This window comes from Rhyacophila brunnea, unplaced genomic scaffold (assembly GCF_057557595.1).
Source record: "Rhyacophila brunnea isolate RB1 unplaced genomic scaffold, BYU_Rbru_1.0 scaffold_23, whole genome shotgun sequence".
Taxonomy (NCBI): Eukaryota; Metazoa; Arthropoda; class Insecta; order Trichoptera; family Rhyacophilidae; genus Rhyacophila; species Rhyacophila brunnea.
The window spans coordinates 10110704-10134960 of NW_028232893.1; the positions used below are offsets into that span (position 1 = coordinate 10110704).

Sequence of the window (24257 nt, forward strand, 5' to 3'; positions counted from 1 at the left end):
AATAATTACGCTTCCAGGTAATTTAATCAAAGACGCATTTGACGGAATTACTTGGAAGTCTTGACATAATGAAATTAAAAAATAGACAGGGCCTCCGAATCATTGGGTGCAGTGCGTGCGGCAAATACAGGCGGATTAACCAGGGGGCAAAATTCTGTCTCTTGAAATTCTCTCTGTGCACCGTCTACCTACTCTCTGATTCAGATATCTTACAAATAATGGGAACTGAATTACCCAACGGCCCAACGGGTGTGGAGTAACATGCAACCGATTTAAAGTGTGGAAGAACTTGTCCTTCGTTCTGACAACTGCTCTCGGTTTATTCACTGACGCTTATTCAATATTGGTGAATTTGAAAGTTGCAACACACAATATTGCACTATATACTGTGCGGCTCATTTTCATAGGTAACTCACATATTTAAAACCCTGGGGTATAGCCTATCGGAATTCTATTTATTAATCTGTTATGTGTGGGTGAGCCTTGAAATTCATGAATATTGAACGAGCGTCTTAGAATGACGTATTCTTGACACGTGTTTAAGTTTATCGGTTGCCTGTTACTCCACATCGATATTAGGTATTTCAGTTCCCATTAATTTTGAGCTCCCTGCTCAGGCACCATTAGCGAAGGGTGCAAGACTATCAACGAACTCCTCAGTTTCACCACTTTTTCAATTTTAATCTCATGCTGAGAACTTCCTGAATTCTATTTTTTTTTTTTTTTTGACCATGTCCGATCCTAATAAGATCATATGGACCTCCACAGAGTGGACGTTTGTATCAACAGATTTTGTTTTTACGAGAAATAGGTCTTAGCCACTTGGTCAACCTATTAGGTTCATACTCTGACTCGTGTACAAAGGTGGAATTCTGTTGTACTTACACAATATTTTGTTTTTAAATAAAATAACGAAATTACAGGGGCGCAATCCGAAGATCGTGCACAGCATAGAAAAATAATAACAAGATAAAAAGAACTTTTTATATACTTACAACGTTTTTAAATTTTCTGTTGAACTATATAAACTCGACTTGACTAGCATAAACGATCAAAAAAATTTGTACTTGACATGTAATATTGATTTCCATAGTAACGCACGTATATATTAATAATTTTGTTGCTAGGACCCCAGACCCCTAGCAAACAATAATGGTGTCGAAATAACTTTTCATACAAAACAGAATTAACTGAAAATGATTTCAATTCTACTCAAAGATGGCTAAAATTATTTAAAAAAAATCATTGGCATCGTGTTCTGATATTATATTCTAAAAGTTTCAAATGTCTAGCTAGTCGGGAAGTTAGTAAAAAATCGATTGCAAGATTTGTACAGGCCAAAAAACCACTGAGACAAATAAGAATACGAGCTAAGAAAAACGTTGTAAAATACTTATTCCGCTCCTGACTTTATCACCTTCGGCTCTACCAGATACCATGAATTATAGCTGGTTAGAATGGGTTAGGTTAGATAATAGATAATACCTACATCTATTTCGATTTCAACTACCGGAAAAGCAGTAGTTATTCATTACCATGTCAATGTTAAATAGCTGTTTTTTTTTCACTTTTTATCGACGCATCGCATCTCTTGTCAGACGCACACGCACGACGTGCGTTTGCATAATTTAAAGACAGCCGTCTCACTTTCACCGCTCGACGCGAGACATTTTGTCGCTTGACCGTGTGACATTCTTTATAAAACGGGAAGTCATAACACATAGCTTCAATCGATTCCGTTTTATATTAAAAAATGTAGTTACTGATACAATTAATAAAAATAACTGTTATGTGATTGTAAATTCCGTCAGAAATTAGCAGCAGTTTACGGTTACATGTAAATTGTACGTAAAACATTTTACCGTGGCACCGTTCACCGTAAGCTTTCTTATCGAAAAGAGATGACCGTATAATATACGGTATCCAATTGTATTAGATTCAATAGGAACTATACGGCACAGAAAAGATAATAAATAGAATTCCGATAGGCCATATTCAATACACTACATTGTGATGCAGTGCTTTGAATGTGTGAGTGTCCTACGAAAATGAAACACGCATTATGCACGTGCAATAGTGTGTGTAATACACCAATTTTAAATGAGCGTAAATGCATAACACGAGAGCAGTTGTTAGTATTCGACGTATGACGTATTCTTGACACGTGTTTAAGTTTATCTCGGTTCTTCCTTGCTCGAGATCGGTTACCTGCTACTCCTTACCCGTTAGGTATTTCAGTTCCCATTATTTCTAGTTCCCTGCTATACGGTCTCCAATGTTATTAGATTCAATATGAACATTAATTCAATTTTCATTGCTGATTTTGGCAAAATTCATGAATTCAAGAATTAAAACCTAACCTAACCTAACATAATCTAACAAATAATCCAGTGTCTCGGCTATGTTCAAAATTTGTTTGCTGCTGTAAACAGTGTAAAAAAAGTGTAAACCGACAAGAACCGTGTTTTATTTAGACATAAATTGTATGTCAGTACTCAACGACCCAAAGAGGTTGGACGGTCTTCAACATTTCACGGTGAAGTGTGATACGGCGAACTGCATACGTACAAGTTTCCGGACACGGCAGTTTACATCATGGTTTTCCGATGTGGTTACAACGATTACTGTATTGTAATACAGTATATAATAATTTCAGTTTATCTTACAGGAAAAATTTCACAAGGGTGCCTCCAAATCCGTCACAGACCTACACGTACTCAAAGCCGCTACCGTTTGAGAGTAGGTAGGTTTTGTGGAAATGCTCTAATTCTCATTAGATGGTCTGTATTTTTTGTGTTATTTTAATTAAGATAATTTAAAACTAAACATGAAAGGATATTATAAGGACATGATATTTAGGGCGGCTAAATGAAGTAGGGAGTAAGATCATGATAACGCGCGTGTTTGAACATGTACCTAACCGATTTTTTTTTAAAACGGTAAATGTTCAAACACGCGCATTACCATGATCTTACTCTCTACTTCATTTATCGTTTGTCAATTTATGGCTACGGCCGTATGTTGTAGCTTAGTCACTGGGAAATGCCAATAGAAATGGCGTATTTCAAAAAAATACTACCTTATTCTTAGATCAATAATTATTATAAAGTAAACATTATTTGCAGAATGTTTATCACATTTGAATGGTCAAAAACATAGCTTATAATCAGTATCTTTAGAATTATCTTCAAATGTGTAAATCTTGCCCATTTTTTGAGTAATGAAATGCCTAATTCTTGTCAAATTTGGGATCACAGAGATTGTCAATATATTTTTTTATCGTAAATATTTCACTATAATAATGTCAACATAAATTTTTCTAATGGTTTTATAAATACTTTTAAAAACACCCTGCACATGGATGTACTAAAATATGACTGTATTCTAAAACATTAGATCGAGAGGTTTAAAAGAATACTATTTGATGTAATAAAAATACTTTATGCAGTCATCAAATGTTTAAAATAAATATAAAGGATAATACGGCTTCAAAATTATATAAATATATTATCTACAACGTTTAAGGAATGTCCAGAATCATGCTTTGAAAATAGCATAAAATCTCCATTTTGACCTACGCGGCGCTGTCACGGAGAATTGAAGCTTGAAGCTTTCGAGATGTGGCTGTATAGACGCATCCTCAAAATTCCTTGGACTGACCGGGTGACAAATGTTGAAGTTCTCAATCGAATGGGGAAGGACCGAGAAGTTCTACGTAGTATCAAAACCAGGAAACTACAGTACCTACCTCGGCCACATAATGAGAGGACAAAAATACAGCATTCCCCAACTTGTCATTCAAGGAAAGATCAATGGGAAGCGTAGCAGAGGACGGCGCCGCATTTCGTGGCTTAAAAACCTCCGTGATTGGTACGAGTGCAGCTCCACCAAACTGTTGGGTTGCAGACGACAAAGATAAGATCGCCTTGATGGTGGCCGACCTCCGCTAGGGGATGGCACAATAAGAAGGCGCTACCTTAATATGTTAGAAATTTTACGATATTTGCCATATCTATTCAATTGTACTAAATGAAGTCGATTTTTTTAATGTCAAAAATTAGTTTGTAAAAAGGTAAAAAAAAAATTGTGGAATCCCGGAATTTAAAACCCTAACAACGATGATGGAAAATATTTTATCTCTTAAATACTAGCAAATGCGACATCTCATTTACCACGGAAAACCCGGCTAAAAATTGTAGTTCTCAGTTCCCAATGAATACGACGAAATATTCATCAGAATCACCACCGCCTTGCACTAAAAATAATTTTCCAGGGCTTTTTGCAAGGTGGTTTCACAGGCCCTGGCCGAATTCAAATAAGCAATACCCGATGCGGGTAGACGAATAGTTTTCAATAAGGCATCTTTCTCAGCCGACACAATTTTCTTTTGACTAGCATCAAGTAGAGTAGTTTGCGTGCCAAAGTCCTTACAAAAACCTCGATAGCAAATGCGAGGTATCCGTAAAGGCATCTACAGAAGAAAAAAATATAATAATAGCAGATCAATGCGGTTATGTATTCCAATTACACGCTCTAATTCAATCAATCGGGGTCATAACCAAGAATATATCCATATTTAGGATGACCTTTATCTGTATTCTAGAATCAAGACAATAAGAGTATCCAAAAAACAAACCGGTGTTAGAGAAATCTATCAGAATTATCAATATGAATTCGATTTGTAATATTTTTTACTCGAAATAATTATTTTTAATCCAATATGCAGAGGTCGAATTGCAACAAGAACCGGTCGAACTCCAATTCAAGTGCGCTGGTTTTGTAATTAATTAACTGGCATTCGTTACCTTTCTATGTTACACATCGATAAATAGGTTAATCGTATATTGATCGAAAGGATTTCTTAGAATAACATATTGTCGAAAAAACAATTTGTTCGATAAGATAATTCACAAAAAACAGATAGAATTCATATAGTCTACATTTTGCTAGCCTCTGCCAAAAGAATGGGCTTACAAATAAACGAGGCAAAAACTAAATACATGCCTGTCTTTGTCACACCACGAGAAAGCACACCAAAGCTAGATATCGGTGCATACAAGTGTTATACGGTCGACAGTTTCATATACCTTGGTTCCCTTGTAACTCGACATAATGATATTACAGAAGAAATCAACAAGAGAATCATGTCTCCGAATAAATGCTACTTTGGTCTGTTAAGACATTTTAAGTCCCGCTTACTATCTCGTCGAACTAAAAGCACTCTTTACAAGACACTTGTAAAGGAAGTGCTCACCTACGCATCGGAAACCTGGACATTAACTCTGCGAAATGAACGAGCCCTGAACATTTTTGAAAGAAAAATTCTCCGCCGTATATGTGGACCGGTCAGGGATGGCACCAATTTAAGGAGAAGATACAATGCTGAGCTTTACGGGCTATACGAAGATTGCAGTGCAGTTCAATCAATTAAGATTGGGAGACTGCGATGGCTAGCTCATGTGCTCCGTATGAATGACAATGAACCGGCAAAGAGAGTGATGTCTGGCAATCCAATCGGGCGTGTAAGAAGAGGCAGGCCAAAGATTCGCTGGTTGGATGAAGCTGCCAATGACTGCCGTGTTCTAGGGGAACCGTATTGGAAAGCGGCCACACTGGATAGGGACTGGTGGCGGGAGCTGTTAGAGGAGGCTAAGACCCACACCGGGTTGTCGCACCCCTGATGATGATGATGACATTTTGCTGCGGGGTTTTGAATGTGTGAGTGCCCTATCTATGTCAGTTTCAGTTCCCATTCATTCTGTGTTTATATATATCTATATTTATGTGGCTCTCGTGCTGCAGTGCGTAAGCTCATAGACTTACATCCAGGAGCTCCGGGTTCGCTCCTGGTGTGGTCAAATTATATTTACATAATCTAATATGTAAATTCCTCAAGCCTGGGAGTTTTGCCTTTGTTATTGGGGTTCATGGCCTGTTGTGGTGGTTAACAAAGAAACAAAAAATAATTACAAGATAAAAAGAACTTTTTATATAAGTACAAGGTTTTTAAATTTTCTGTTGAATTATTATGCTCAATATGCTCAAACTTGTACTTGATATGAAGTAAATAAAAAACAAACAAACAAATACTTATAGAATACTGTCATAAGTACAATGAAAGATTACAAAGTTGTTAACTAATTGCTAATACACATTTTACAGATATCATAGTGATAATAGACTAAATTATTCTAGTTAATAAAAAATAATTACAAGGTAAAAAGAACTTTTTATATACAACGTTTTTAAATTTTCTGTTGAATCATATAAACTTGAGTTGACTAGCTTAAACGATCAAAAAAATTGTACTTGGTAGAAATACTGAATAATGAAATGTCATTCCATATTGATTTCCATAGTAACGCACGTATATATTATTAATACTTTAGTTGCTAGGACCCCCTAGCAAACAATAATGGTATCGAAATAACTTTTCATACAAAACAGAATTAACTAAAAATGAATCCAATTCTACTTAAAGATGGCTAAAAGTATTAAAAGAATGCATTGGCAAAAGTTTATTTAAAAATATATTTATCTAGTCGGGAAGTTAGTTAAAAATCGATTGCAAGATTTGTACTGGATAAACAACCACGGGACAAACAAGAATACGACCTAATAAAAACGTTGTAAAAAAAAATATGTAAATTAGTTCTGGTTCGTAGATTAGCAAGAAAATAATTTAGAGTTGAATACAGAACTCATGGTGGATATTTACGAACACATTTTAATATTTTCGGAAAATTGTCGAGCGCTCCGGTTCGACGGTTATTGACGAGATGTTGTGCTCACTAAGACTCTTTAATCTTTACACTCAAACTTAAAAAAAAATATTGATGTCAGTAATTGAAAATGACAATATTAGGCAACTTTTTCATGTTTTAAAGGTCAGAACAGTGTTTGCAAAACTGCACCTAAAAATCATTGACTAAATAAATGTCATAATATATACACTTAATCTTATAACATGAACTGACATAGTTGCGAAACCTTAAAGAATGTTTAATAAACAACATTTGAATTAAAAATTATTCCATTGCATCTTATTTTCTGGTGTCAACACTGTTAACCACCTTGTCCTTGCCGGGTCCAACGATTCGGTTGACAAAACCCGTTCCCGGCTAGCGATTTCGTTGTATTCATCGCAACAACATAGTACTTATACGAATGTGTGAAGAAGCCCCAGTATTAGGAAGACGTTCGCCGAAGTAGGCTGACATCAAGAGGGATGCAGGGAGGCTGAGTGTGACCGATTGGGGGAAAATAGAGAGCTTCGGATTTTTAAAAAATGCATAGATTAATTGACGCGATCGTTCCCAAGAAATAAGAATTGTTCCAATTCGCTCACGACTGCTCCCGGCTCCAGGGAACGACTCAAAAACATTGATATACTACTAGATGAGGAGTTCCCATACAAGTGTCATTTTAAAAATGTACCACAAAAGAAGATATTACGAATATCGTCTTATAATATTTCCTTGTAGGTATAATGCGTTAAGACCGTTAACACGGATTTCACCCGTATTGCCCTGGCTGTAAAACTAAATTTGCGTTCTTGGAATAGTGACCCTACGGGTGTCTTAGAGTAAGATGCAAGCTAGATCGGGCTTACTCATAATTATTGCCAGATCGTTTTCGTGACAAATATTAAGTGAGCTTGTATCGAGTTAAGTCCGCTGATATTAAAACAGTAAGAGGGCTCGCACATCAGAACTCGCCGCATGCGTCTTACGACGAATTCGTCGATGTGACGTCATCGTAAACCAAGAAACAAACGTTATCAAATGGAGCTTCGCAGATAGGCCGATGCACCTCGACGCTGCGACGATCCTACATGCAACATGTCGCATTCTGCTACAGCCTGCATGTTGTATCTAAATAAAGTCGACTCCGCGCAAGCGCACAGCCCGCGGCCTTCGGCCATTTCTGTCTCTATCTCTGTCTACACTGTCATCTCGCTCATCGCTGGTCACCACGTTTGACGTTTGTTCATACAATCAACACAATAAAAATGGCAGACGAGAGACTCTCCGATGCAGCGAATGTCGATATCGCTAGGCAGATGTGCGAGGTTTTATCAAGGAACACCGCCTGCCCGTTCTCGGAAGCTTTGATTTATGGCGGTAAGGCACACGAGGCGAGTTGTGATGTGCGAGCCGGCTAAGTTTTAACACTGGCCGAGTCGCTGAAAATCGGGCGTCATTTTAAGATGCATATGATTTATCCAGTAGTATATCAATGCTCAAAAGTAACTTTTCACGATCGGGGGCGATCGCGGCAGACGGTCGGCCTGAACTTTACAAAGCCCATTGAAGAAAATACAGAATACATTTTACTATATAATGGTAAAATAGATGAAAATTGAAGTTATAATGCGTGTATAATGGCGGCTCTCGTGGTGCAGTTGGTAAGGCGCTCGCCTTCCACCCGAGAGTTCCTGGGTTCGATTCCCAGTCATGACAAAAACATTTATGTGTTTTTCTCAAAGCCTGGGTGTTTGTGATTGTTCAAAATTACTAACAACCACCTTGTACGAAAAAGCAAGGACATGGTTATTAATAATTCTAAAATAAATATAATAAATCCTATATTTTAACAGTAGCAGAGAGGTGCTGTTAAAATATAGCATTTATTGCAAAAATTACAATCAACTTAATGTAATTGTTACAATAAGTGCTAATACTTTGATACAAACCTACGCTAAGTTTGGTCATATTAATCACTTTATCACTTTAGCGGTCGATACATATAGAATAGACTGACTGATGTACCAAATATGGCTTCATTCTCAAGTTTTAACATACCTAGCTACATTTACAGTAATACTGTTTTATGGCATTTATTTTATTTGATGTGGTCAATAAAAATTATTATCTACGACGACAAAAGACAAGTTATTATAATGAAACATACGTCTTTCATATAAAGCCCACACATTATCTAGGTTAATCTAGCAGAAATACCACAAATTGTTAATTTTCGACATTCACACAACTCGTTGTTAAAAGTACTTTTTTGAGGCTTTTTAAAGTGAGACAGTCGTCATATTTTTTAATTAAACCATAACTATTTTTAAACGTTTAATCTTTTATTATTTATTTTTAATTAAAACCTGACGGTGTGTACCTCCACGTTTAATTATATTACATTACGATGTTCTGAGTATAATATTATGTTAAATGCATGGAATGTCTGCATATTATAATATTATTGCCTATGTGACATCTGACTCAATGATATGTAAGCAATTATTAACTATAATACGTAAAATAAGTGATGGAAAATTGTTTAGATACATAAAGTATACCAGTAATTAATTGATAATTACATCGAATCACCTTTTCATGATGATTTTCAAGCTAATTATCTTGTAATAAAAAGCAGTAAAATTATTACGACTTAATATTGTGGTAATCAGTTTAATAAGATGATGTAAGCCATGGCCCCCACAAGGGGGGCAGCGTGGTGGGTCGACCACTTAAGTAAGATAAACTTCTTCTTCTTCTTCCACGGCGCTACATCCCGGGGTGGGATTTGGCCTCCTCCACAACCGATCTCCACTCACTCCGGTCTCTCGCCACACTTCTCCAGTTACCGGGTCTTCTTATTTGAAGCCAGTCCACTTCTACGGCGTCAGCCCATCTAATTCTTGGACGGCCTCTGGGTCTCTTCCGTTGGGGTAGCCATTTCGTCATGATCCTTGGCGCTCTAACTTCAGGCATTCTCTCCACATGTCCAGCCCATCGTAGTCTTTGGGACTTACAGCATCTTCTGATTGTTTGCTGTTCAATCAGCTCTTCCAACTCGTGGTTCATTTTTATTCTGTAGTTCCCATTTTACAACGTGGGTTCAAAGATTTTTTGGGGTATTTTGCGCTCGAAGACAGCTAATTTAAGTATAAATAACACTGATAGTTAATATATTTGATTTGAGAATTTTTTATAATTCAATTTGAAACGAGAAAGGGCGAATCAATATGTCAAGCAATCTGTGATCTGATTTTGACAGCTGAACAGTGGACCACTCGTTGCTTGTGCAAAAAGATATACTCAGGCTTTATTAAACTAAAGATGGCGCTGGACACACTGATTCATCTTGCATCTGTTATTCCACTCGAATTAAGTTTTTCAGTTCATTAATAGAATTATTAACATCTTGATCATCTCGATATCACCACTACACCATTATCCGTAATTATAATCTCACGTTATCACCCTTATTATTGTATTCAATGTATTCTTATAACAACCAATAAACTCTCATCTCAACAACCAAACCACAACGACTTTCTATCGCCTCCACTACAACATCCAGTGCTCGAAATGGACGGGAGCGCACCGGAGCACCGTTCCGGTTCGTGAAATTGGTAAAATTATCGTTCCGTCTCGTGGAAAAAATATTTTGACCATCTGAGCTAGATAGGTCATATAATAGAAAATCTAACACATTTATTTTTATAAAATACACATAAAATTAATTAAGGTAACTATGTAAACATCTTCAGAAAAATGGTTGAGCGCTCCGGTTCGTAAACTTTTCCATTTCGAGCACTAACAACATCCCTCCAAATATCTTACGAAGACACAGAGAAACAGTATAGTGAGCTTCGAGAACAGATATTTGCGCCGGTGCTAGGTGTGTGGTTGTATAACCTACCGGGCCGTCCGACCTGGTCGCCACAAAGACCATTTATAATGCATTTAAGAAATAAGCGGCGTCTTATTGCGGACGTGAAGATCTCTTCACATAGTTTTGTATGTCCGTATTGCTTTAGCTTTGTTTTTGCATTATATAATATATCACAGTGGCGAATGGTGGAGGTATGCTGTTAAGAACCGACATAAATAGTGCACATTAAACTTTGTCAGTCTTACGTCTTTCTTCTTATTGAACTAAGACTACAATTTACGGTGTATGTTGGTTAGTTTTTAAAAATTAATTAAACCCTGCCTAACCAAACCAAATAGTGTAAGGATATTTTGGGCGATCCGACAAAATTGTGCACACTTTTTTATTCAAAGGTATTTATTTGTTTTTGTTGAATTAGGAATACCTACATATTAAACATGTTGTTGGTTATTTTTTTAATTTCATTAACACCTGCCTAAATCAAACTATAATATATTTTAAAAAAATCGGTGTATGTACTTATGTACACGCGTTAGAAGTCATACTTCTTTGGCGTAACAAAACAAAAACAAAACTTGTGATAAACTAGATTCTTTGACTAGCTCTTAATTATCTTGTTAAATTACACAGGACCGCTTATTGGAACGCCGTTGGCTTATTTCTATACACTTTAACTTATATTGCTAAATCCAACGTTTGATCGTTTGTTTACGTATGGAATTGCAAATGGCCGACAATAATAAATTCGCTGCGTAGGCAACGGAACAATTCTAAACTATAATATTATACTGTATAATCGTGACGATTGCAGTACCATACCGTGGCGTAAAGGTAGTGCGTTCGGCTGATAACCGAACAATCGGTGGTTCGAATCCAATCGAGTGCGTTTTTTTTTCGTGTGAAAAAATAAATTATGTGTTACATGTCACACGCCAAAAATACACTCTGATTTGATTTCCCAAACGCGCCAAAATAAGTATAACTTCAAAAATATTATACTGTCTATAAAATATCCAAAACAATGTATGATTTAATGGCATAATTTTGGATATTTTATAGATAGGCAAGTATTTTTTGACTATTATCTATTATGGTTTGGTTTCACAGGGTTTAATTAAATTTTAAAAACTAACCCACACTATCTGTAAATTGTAGTCTTAGCTCAATGATAACAAATAAGTATGACTGACAAAGTTTAGTCTGCACTATTTATGGCGGATCTTAGAATCACTAATCACGCCACCACAGAACAGATAATAAATAGAATACCAATAGGCTATATTCAATACGCCGCATGGTGAAGCAGGCTTTTGAATATGTGAATGTCCTACGAAAATGAAGCAAGCATTATGCACGTGCAATAGTGTGTGTAATACACCAACATTAAGGGAGCGTAAATGCATAAACCGAGAGTATTTTCAGTATTCGACGTACAACGTATTCTTGACACGTGTGTAAGTTTAACCCGGATTCATCGTTACTCAAGTCGGTAACCTGCTATCTCCTTACCCGTTGTGTATTTCAGTTCCCATTATTTCTGAGTTCCCTGCACGCCACTGATGTATCATTAAATTTCTTTATTTTTATATTAGTTCTCTATGATTTTCTCTCTCTTTTTATTAAATAAAGTCAACATAGTAGACTCAGTCAAAGCTTACATGAGAGCGTGGCGACTTCAGTCTTGAGAATCTGCTCCTAAGACATTGCCAGTGGTAAAAAATTGCTAAATCTCAACAACCAAGTAACAGCGACCTTCTATGTCTTCCACCACTTTTACTTCGAAAAACTTGAAATAATATACTTCTTTATTTCCTGTAATTTATTATCGTGTTATGACAAGCATTGCGTTAATTAAAATATTATCATAAGCTTCTTATGATACAATTATATATATATGTAATAAGTAGCGATGCAAATCATGATAGTAAATATTTGCCAAATCTATTTCGAAAAATCTAATTATTTTTAATTTCTGTTGAGTTTCTATCTAGCTCGTGGTTGGTAATTTTAATATTTTTATGAAATATCTCTATACCTCTTTCGTAATGTAATAAGTACCGTAACGCATAAAATAGCATGCAAGATCTTAATTGCCAAAAAATAGGCCCAAGATTGGTTATTTTTGAATTATTATGACTGTCTTTGCGGATTTTCTTACATCGCTAAACGGTAAGTACTAAAAAAAACTTCGAGTTTCGTAACTTTCAAATAGTGATGTGTTTTATGCGGGTTGGAGCCGGTAGTCGCGAGCCCGTTGTTAATTATGTAACTTGACAAATGAGTCGCCTAGAGTCATAACTCACATATTCCAAAATTCAAGTTTTGAGATAATCGCAAAAAACCACCTTTCTTGTAATTAGAAGAAAAGTATTGAATTCACTTGAATAATAATGAGTGAGTGAGTCGATTTAGATTTTTTTTTTTAAATATAATTCTATAATACTTCTAAAGTTGCAGATACACAGTATACTATGAGAAATAGAGCTCCCTGATTGGGTAGAAGGGCCTTGATTACAGAACTAACATTATTCATTGAAAAATGTGAGTTATAGCATTATAGAGTTATAACAACATTGTCAACGATTTTCACATGGTTTAAAGTGACTTTTGATATCCAACTATTTTACAACGTTTTTCTTAGCTCGTATTCTTATTTGTCCGGTACAAATCTTGCAATCGATTTTTAAGTAATTTCCCGACTAGCTAGACATTTGAAACTTTTAGAATATATCAGAACACGATGCCAATGCATTTTTTAAATACTTTTAGCCATCTCTAAGTAGAATTGAATTCATTTTTAGTTAATTCTGTTTTGTATGAAAACTTATTTCGATACCATTATTGGTTGCTAGGGGGTCCTAGCAACTAAATTATTAAATAATATATACGTGCGTTACTATGGAAATCAAAAGTCACGGAATAACTCTTGCTGACGCACTTTTTACAACGTTTTTCTTAGCTCGTATTCTTGTTTGTCCGGTGGTTCTTTGTCCGGTACAAATCTTGCAATAGATTTTTAACTAACTTCCCGACTAGCTAGACATTTAAAACTTTTAAAATATATCAGAACACGATGCCAATGCATTTTTTAAATACTTAACTTAACTTCATTTTCAGTTAATTCTGTTTTGTATGAAAAATTATTTCGACACCATTATTGGTTGCTAGGGGCTTGAGGTCCTAGTAACTAAATTATTAATATATACGTGCGTTACTATGGAAATCAATATGACATGTCAAAATGACATTTCGGTATTATTTCTACCAAGTACAAATATTTTGATCGTTTAAGCTAATCAAGTCAAGTTTATATGATTCAACAGAAAAATTAAAAACGTTGTATATAAAAAGTTCTTTTTATCTTGTAATTATTTTATTATTAAATGAAGGTATTTTTTTCTTGGCGTAATCTCTAACATAGTTTGTGTGTCAACTTGTCTTACATAGTTCAAAGTTACCTTGTGTATCACTGAACCAGTTGAAAATTTATTTCGATGGACATCGCTAATACTTGCAGGTGATATTAGATTTATGTTGGTAATCATTATTATATTTTACAATATTGTGTCATTCTAGATAAAGCAATCGCAAAAAATGTATTTAGCTTTGAGTACACTTTTATTCTTATAACTACTAAAAATAGGCATTGTATTTTGTCATGGCTTTTTTAGATTCGTCTCATTTAAAACATAATTATGGCATCCGTTCAGGTATGCACCTGACCTTAATTGTCATCGTTACCTACAATGGGAAGGTATATTATTATTAATATTTTCTGAAATATTATTTCTTGTCGTTGTTAAAACTTATTATAAACTTATTGCGACTAATCGGGACCGAGAATGTAAGTAGATATGTATTTTTCAGTCACTAAAATGAAATTGACAGATTTAGAGATTTATGAGAAAACTCGGTACGTCGGTTATCCTTGATACAGCGGCAAACACATTTTGAAAATAGCCGATATACTAGATTATTTGTTAGGATAACCTAACCTAACCTAACTTAACACAATCGCTGCGGACCTTTTAATTACTTTTTAACTACCGTATTTAAATAACATGTTAATTGGATCGATCGGCCGCTTAACGGGGACACGGCAGCCGTGTCATCCGCGTCGAATGAGTTAACCTAACCTAAAATAACACAAATCAACAAATAGCCCAGTATATCGGTTATTTTCAAAATGTGTTTGTCGCTGTATCCAGGACCAGAACCGAAAAATCTATATAAGGTTAATTTATCCCAGCGTATTCGCAAGCATTTTTTTGTTAACTTCTTTGAAGAACTTTTCTGATAAAAAAAACCGCTTGTGAGTTTAAACAATTCCGTCCAGAATTAAAGTCGACTAGTTCTTTGTTTTACATTTTCCAGTGGGTCTATTAATATTATCACTCTATCATATTTATGTATTCAGGCGGCTAATTGTTACAATAAGTTAACCATCTAAACCAGGGGTATTCAACCTGGTCCCTACCGCCCACTGGTAGGCGTTTCAGCTTTCATGGTGGGCGGGGCGGTATGGGTTTAAAAAACATTTTCATTATGTTTTCATAAAATTCCCCGTGACAAATTCATGCTTTTATGTATGCAAAGTATAAATAGAAAAGATAGATTCAACTACAGTAAGTTGTTTTATAAAGATTTCTCTGCCAAACTTAGCGAACGTCTGACATTTTAACTTGTTGTAACTCTGCTTTATAAATGTTATAAAGTAATGTTACTTACTTACTTTATAAATCACCATTACTGTGGAACCGGTGGGCGGTTAGAAAAATTTACTACTAACAGAGATACAAAAGTGGGCGGTAGGTATAAAAAGGTTGATTACCCCTGGTCTAAACTAAACCGTCAAAACTGTCTAAATCGCAGTCAGCGCTAGAAATAGAAAATTTTACGAAACGGAGCTTTCGATAATTTTCCAAAAATATTAACATAGAAAGGGTCTATTCTCTTATTTAAGAAAAAAATACAATTGTGCACAAGTTACAGTTCTTAAAGCAATGTTAATTACCAAAGAAAAAGTCCTGCCAAGAACTATTTCATTACATAATAAATGTTCTTCAGAAAAATATGTGACCATATTATAAATTGTTTATTTTTACGAGAAAAAAATATATGGTCACGTTTAGGGATTCCAATCCCGGGATCCCGAGCAGTTTTCGATACCTATGTATCCCGGCATTGGTAAACATAATCCCGAAACTTTCGGGATTGACTTTTTATCAATTTTTATGGAAAATAAAATAAAAACGAAAATATATCGAAAAAATACTTTTATTAACAAATAACTACATTAGAAATAAACTGAGTTTGAATGAAGTTTGATTTATTACTCATGTGTAAGTTGCCGATTCATTTTATTTTTTCATATAAATTAATAAAAATGAGGAAGATTGGAAAAAACAATGCTTCGTACTTTTAACAAAGTAATTCCACCATGATCTCATACGTTTTACGGCAGTTTCGTAATTGGCTGTCTAATTAGATTTATGAAGCGGAAAAGTCATACACCATGATTCGCTTTGCTATTTTTAATCTCGCTAACTCATTCATTAAGTCTTTACTATCGGAAACAGCAATCTCATATTAAATTCACATTATTATTAAATTTATATTGCAATATTATTTACTCCATTAAACTTATGTATTTCCAAGATTGAACGTACACAATAACAATAAATGTCTTAAATAGTATAAATTATACTAGATTTATTTTTGACCGATTTTCTCAATATTATTTGTATATATAAAAAAATTATATTAACTATGGAAAAAATTCCAATCCCGGGACTGTCAAATTGTAATCCCGAAATCCCGGGATCAAAATTTTGGCTCGGGATTGGATTCCCTAGTCACGTTATTAATAATTAATTGTATCGCCGAATAAACAAAAAGTGAGAAAAAGCCAAACAAAAAATCTATTGAATAGCGGATCAAAAACCTTCATTCTCAACAATACTCCATTACACTTACCAATTTTTCAGGTAAGTAGGTACAGAGTTATTATACTACACTCAAATTTAAGCAAGGTGAGTATGCTGTGTATCATTTATCAGAAACAGACCAAGGATGTACAGAAGGTGACACCATGTTATTATCTCTCACCGAAAATAACAAAATTGAACATTATTTGAACGAAGTAAATTCACAAAATTTACTAGTTCTCCGAAATGTGAATAATATTAATAATTATGGGTGTAAAGAGAGGCTATTCTTCGGTTAAATAAGGCCGTTTTTTATGCATATGTACCTATTAGCCGTGTCGCACTCACAAACGCGTCTCGACTGCAACACGTCGAATTTATCGATGTGATTTTGTAGGCACTCCTTATATATATATACCTACAACTCTTCTGCGGCCTATATTAATTAACGGATGAAAAAGAATTATGTGTACTCAACAAACAGGGTGAGAGAAATATGGATATCTATAGGAGAGTTTTGAGAATAGTCTTTGGGGCTGTTCAAGAAAATTACACCGCATTTGAAAATGCAGAGACTGCGGTGGATCGGCCACGTGCATAGAATGCCGGAGGATATACCAGCAAGGTAGGCTATGTACGCAACCCTCGAGTGCAAGAGAAGACTGGACAGTTGGACTACGCAACATGATATTTAAGAATGCTCGGTTAAAGCAACTTGTGAGTGTCGGCGCTGAATCGATTAGGATGAAGAACGTTTTTGTTGGAGTCCATGCCCCGCCAAAGGTTGTAGGGCCATAAATGATGATGATAATTGTATTTCAAAAAAACCACACACAGCGTCAATGCACCGTTTTTGTTTAAAAGTGCGGTAACGCACGTATATATTAATAATTTAGTTGCTAGAACCCCAGACCCCTCTAGCAACCAATAATGGTGTCGAAATAACTTTTCATACGAAACAAAATTAACTGAAAATTAATTCAATTCTACTTAAAGATGGCTAAAGCTAATACAATAATGCATTGGCACCGTGTTCTGATATATTCTAAAGGTTTAAAATGTCTAGCTAGTCGGAAAGTTAGTTAAAAATCGATTGCAAGATTTGTACTGGATAAACAACACCGGAAAAATAAGAATACGAGCTAAGAAAAACATTGTAAAATGTGACTTCCGCATTTTCAGCTCTAAAGCCTTAATTACATTGAGCTTCTTTACGAGCTGTTTATTGGCGAATTTACAATCTGACTGTAAAGTCGCCCAGTGTAATCATCGAATAAGCTAATAAGCAGGTTGTAAACACTCTACCGAGAAAAGTTGAAAGCCGGTCAACTTTACACGCTACACGCCGGCGTCTACGCAGTAGAGCGCAGTACCAACCTCCCGGTAAAAAAACGAACTGCGTTCCGTCAAAATAGTCGTTGGCTTGTGGCTTCTCAGCGAACGGAAAGTTTTGTGTGTAATCATCAAATCGCAGTAGCTGAATCGCCCGCTTTTAAATTCGCAAATAAACAGCTCGTAAAGAAGCTCAATGTAATTGAGGCTTAAGGCACAGTGATATAAAAATCTCTTTAAAATATTAATATTTCATAGAAAAAATATCTAAAAACGTATCTACATATAATAATATGTAAACCTTTAAAAATAAGTAAATAATACATAAGAATGTTGATATTTACAGATACTGAGTAGTTGAATGATTGGCACTTTCTTCTTGGAATGATCTTTCAATAAATTTATAATATGAAGTGATCTTAGATGTGTATGTGCCCCACTGATAATCCTACCTAATATTATTAGTTTATTGTACTTTTTATACTTACACATCTGATGGCAACGGAAGTAAACTATACATCGCGTTATGTTAAACCTTTTATGTTAGTTAATACATTATGTTTCCACTTTCGATACCGAATTTATCGGTATTGTCTGATTTTTAAAACCGGTATTACGGTATCGAAAAATACTGAGATACCGATTTTGAAATACCGGTATTGCAATCCCTAACGTCAGTATATCTTAAGCTAAAGCTCCCATTACAGTTTATTCCATCTTACTCTAACTCATATATTTTTTACTTAGTGCTCCCGCAAACTTTCTCTGTTATAACATTATTCTATAAGTAATCTAAATTATAATAATCATCAGAATACACTGAACCTCTTATTTCTCACGCTAAGCCAAAAAAAGAAACCATTGTTTTTTTTCTAAAACTAATCAACAAATACATAAATATGTATACCTTACTACCTTCTATCATTATTTCCATATTACTGAACAAACGAAAACTCGCAAAACTTGTTGATTTTCTACAGTTTTAGCATTTTGTTTTTATGATTTTACCGAGGTTTTGACTGCGACTCGCTGTCACATCGTCTTCTCTTCTAGAAGGGGATCCGCCGATCAGGTCCTCACTCCAATTCTTTCAAAGAACTTTACAATTTGTCAGGGCACCTTTCAATTCGTCGATATTATCAAAGATATCCGCAATTCGCAGCTGTACTCTGTGTCGTTCATATTTATAACGCTATATGTACAATGTCCTCCAAAACATCACATTCATCGCAGAGCTGCGAATCGCTTCTTCCCATGAGGACACAAATCTTTTACCCATTGTGTGACCTGTTTTTAGTTTCAGTATCAGCTTAAAGTTTTAAGATTGTGGCCAGTTTATCAATTAATTGTTGTCTTCAACACAGAGTACAAAATACAACTTTTTTATATATATTTTTTTAAACTCACAATTCCATACTCATTCATAGATATCTGCGCCACGAACCAACTATAGCTAAACAACATAAACACAGAGCTGCGCAGAAGCACACTTACTTTCGCGCGCATAGATTATATGTGTAAACGCTGCGTCTGTATGTGAAAAGTCTGTTTAACACGATACGATAATATATGTACAGTTTTACAGTGAATACCCCATCTCGATCGGGGATTACAAAAAACCTTTACAAAGACAAGCATGAGAAATTATTGTTTTTAATGTGACCGAATATTTAAAAGTGATAAAAAAACAGTACAATTTGAAATACAATATTGTTTAAGGCTATACTTCAGTTGAGGCATGGTCTAAAAAGATCGTGGCTAGGCGATGCGCGGATTGTGCAAATGACGCGTGCCGAACGAAATATAATTTGTCATAAAAATCCAACAGGCCTCCATTTAATGTTATGTTTATTGTTATATTACTAATAAAAATAGTATATTCATTGACATGTTTTCTTTTTTAAGTACATACGTAAAGTTTTTTAGTCATCTTTACACGATTTAAGAATATTTTCATCCGACGCCACGACAAAACAAATCGACGTGCGCACACTTCGACTTTCGGTCTCCGATTGGTGGCGAATGAGAAATTTCGTCGCACCTACTGTTGAAAATTATTTGCCGTTTCACTGAAGTGCGCTCTTAATCGTTAAACGAAGCAATTGGCGTACCTATTAGCACCATTCAGAGAGTAATGCGATTATAATAAAAATGTCGCTTTTGAGTAATTCCCTAGAGTCATGAACAGTTGTGAGCGAATGGGAACAATTCCTATTTTTTGGGCATAATCGCGGCGAAGATTACCGAAAACGTACGAAAATATCCAAATTAACCTTGAACTTCCATGTGTGCCCGTCCGAGCTATGCGCGGTAGCGTGTCTTACCTTGCGTTTGACATAACAACACAAATTTGAAGTTTACATAATGAGGCTGCCTTACAATTAGCGACTCGTTATCAGATATTGTCTAAATTTCGTTTGTTGCTTTACTTATAATTTTTCACACTAGCAATTATGAACCAACCATTTAATTAAGCATCAACATATTTGAGTTTTTAGCTAAATCGTTCCGTGTGATTGCTATTTAAAAGTCGACGATTGCTCATAAGGATCGTTGAATCTCGTTGGGTCTGTTGAGTCTACTGGTATAATTGGGACCCTTAGGAAAATATGTTTTTCGCACAGATCGCTTTAAATGAGATGGCGGGGCACATATGTAGCTCGCATGCCTTTGTTATATACCTACCACTGATGTATACATATTTCGAAATTATCAAATATGCAACTATCTTAATTCATACAAAGACCACATATATATTATAATAAGTATATAATATAATAGGTATACTAATTAATTGACATAGCGTGATTAACATTGAAAATGTTATTTCACATATTCAAATGAACCATTTCAATATAAAATGTCAACGACTTACTAAATTTAAATAATTTTCAAATGAAAAACGAAAATTCGATCATACTAAAAATGACTTCACGTCAATTTCCTTATGGTTTATCGCTAGGTTAGTCTTAGTTAGATTTTCATATATAATATATATATATATATATATATATATATATATATATATATATTTCGACGGCTCTCGTGGTGCAGTGGATACCGTTTTTAAAAAAATATTTTTTTTTCGGTTAGGTACATGTTCAAACACGCGCGTTAACATCTTACTCCCTACTTCATGTATCGTTTGCCAATTTATGGCTACGGCCGTATGTTGTAGTTTAGCCACTGGGAAATGTCAATAGAAATGGCGTATTTCAAAAAAATACTACCTTATTCTTAGGTCAATAATTATTATAAAGCAAACATTATTCGTAGGATGTTTATCACATTTAAATGGTCAAAAACATAGCTTATAATTAGTATCTTTAGAATTATCTTTAAATGTGTTAATCGTGCCTATTTTTTAATAATAAAATTCCTAATTTAAATTTCAATTTAAAGATTATTAAATACTTATATTTTTTTATCGTAAATATGTCGCTATATAATGTTAACATGAATATTACTAATGGTTTTGTAAATGCGTTTAGAAATTAATAAATCTAAAAAATATTAACACCACTGCACATGGATGTACCGAAATATGACTATATTCTAAAACATTAGAGCGAGAGGTTTAAAAGAATAATATTTTATGTAATAAAAATACTTTATGCAGTCATCAAATGTTAAAAATAAACATAAAGGATAATAATGCTTTATAATTATATAAATAGATTATCTACAACGTTTAAGGAATGTCCAGGATCATGCTTTGAAAATAGCATAAAATTACCATTTTGACCTACGCGACGCACGTCCCCCCTTAATAATTCTAAAAAAAATATATATATACTTATTTCAAAATCTGTTTTTCCAATTCAAATTAATATTATATAATATGTTCACTATTGGACTCACGGGACAATATCCCCATTATAGGGGTACAACATTGACATTGGTCGCTCGCCTAGCTGTTGTTATGCAATGGATTTAATCTTTCGACCCAGATCTTTCATTCAAGCCATCAAACACCTAAATACATAGTTTCAGCTACAACATAGAGTTATATTTATATAATATATGTATATATTAATATACCAATGGCGAGTTGTGAAAGTAGGCTGTTAATATTCGCAATAAATAGTGCACACTAAACTTTGTTAGTCATACTTATTTGTTTTCATTGAACTAAGAATACAATGTGCAGATTGTGCAGGTTAGTTTTTAAAAAATTTTTAACTCTGTCTCAACTAGAGGTGAGTTGGAAATACTGTCACAAGTTTGTGTACTTAAGTTTGTGTACTTAAGTTTCGGATGAAACTACCCATACTAAGTATTTGTTGCCCAATAAACTTGTTTCAAGAAACTTGAAAGGTATTAGATGTTCGAACTCGAACGCATTCGATAATATCTGCGCCGTGACTCGCTATTCAGCGCTATTGATATTAAATGCGCGCGAGCGAGATATCATGATACACGTATGTCTAGCCGTGATATTATACTCAACTGTCATTGTTCTCCCTTTCTCCTCTGTTGTAAAGTTGGCATAGTGAAGGACAGAAATGGTCACGTGTTCGTTTTATAGGATACTTTTGAGTTCGCCTTAGGGTTTTAGGTTTAAGAGTTTTTGGTTTTTGGTTTTAGTTGAGTATGAAACTTTATCGAGTCCAGGAGTTCGACGCATGGTATGAGATCTCGCCGACCGCTAGCTAGTTCGTAGTCTTGCCACGTATGAAATCATTGCCTCGGCGTCGCGACTCGCGTATGTTTAGTATGCGACGGGTTTTTAGTTGAGTAAGACATTTACAACGAATTGACGTCAGTCGCAAGCCGGAATAACGGAGTTCTGATAACGCTAACTGACTACGCGTTTATCTGGTTTCGTCACGTCAAGTTTCTCGATTTTTTAGTGTTATAATTGTAATTTGTAAACATAAACTGAATTCAAATTATATGCGTGATTGTATAAATGGATAACTACTGAAACATGAGTGACTAGCGCCACAGTTCCAGCTGTACCTGTCTCGAAAATGGGACATTTCAAAAAGCCGACGTATTTTTAACGATTCTATTAAAGCTGATATTTCAAATACTAGTAAGTATTTTGGAACAAGTTTAGATACCAAGTATTTTTTTATACTAGTAGTAAGTATACTTAGTCTTCAAAATCGACCAGTTTTCCCACCTCTAGTCTCAACCAAACTATAATAGTTTAGGTATGCTATGGGCGATCCGATAAAAATAGTGCACACTTTTTCAGTCATACTTATTTGTTTTCGTTGAATTAAGAATACATATTACAGATCTTTGCCAAACCATAATCGATAAAAAATATTCTTGTTTGTAAAATTACTAAAATTGTGTATGGTTTAATTGCATACTTTTAAATATTTTATAGATATCCGAATATTTTTTTTACTATTATCTACTGCTCGGATTAGGCAGGGTTTAATTGAATTTTAAATACACTATCTACACATTGTAGTCTTAGTTCAGTGTTTCCCAAACTTTCGACATCTGTGTACCCCTTCTATAATTTTCGTAACACTGAGTACCCCTTGTCAAAAAAAATTGCATAAGTATACTTTAATAACAATCAAAATATATTTTATTTTCCCTTTCTTAAATTAATTTAATTAATTAATTAATTCATTCATAATAAAATATAAATAAAAGTTATATTATAAATAAGATTCATTATAATCAATGAGAAGAATAAAATTGTTTATGTTGGAGACTGATCATCATAATCTGGTTCCACATCCAAAAGCTGCTAATTTTTTCAAAAAAAAAAATCTCTGATGTTGGAAAATTGCGCTTATACGTATTTGCTTTCATTAAAATAAGACTACAATTTGATGGTATTGGTTAGTTTTTAAAATTCAATTGAACCCTGCCTAAGCCAATCCATACAAGATAATAGTCAAAAAATACTCGTCTAGGTATCTATAAAAATATCTAAAATTATGCAATTAAATCTTACATAACTTTGAATATTTTATAGATAGAATAATATTTTTATCTGTTATAGTTTGGTTAGGCAGGGCTTAATGAATTTAAAAAAAATGAACCAACGATAATATGTATACTTAATCCAATGAAAACAAATAATTATGAATGAAAAAGTGTGCACAATTTTGTCGTATCGCCCAAAATATACTGAAACTATTGTGGTTTGGTTTAGGCAGGGTTTAATTGATTCTTAAAAACTAACCAATACCATCTGTAAATAAATTGTAGTCTTAGTTCAATAAAAACAAATACGTATGACTAACAAAGTTTAATGTGCACTTTTTATGTGCGGATCTTAACAGCCTGCCTCCACCCTTTGCTACTGTAATAACCAGTCAGTGACTCCCGAGCCCCCAAACCCACCACTGTTAAGAGGTGAAGGCTTCATTTGGGCTTTACCAGCATTAAAAGAAG

The 24257-nt window shown here is 34.5% G+C and overlaps 1 protein-coding gene across 1 annotated transcript in view; it reads right to left on the reverse strand.

The window, feature by feature from the left end:
* The window catches only part of LOC147069466 (protein takeout-like), a 64116-nt gene that overhangs the window by 39569 nt on the left and 290 nt on the right, over positions 1 to 24257 (reverse strand). The gene's annotated exons all lie outside the window — the stretch shown is intronic.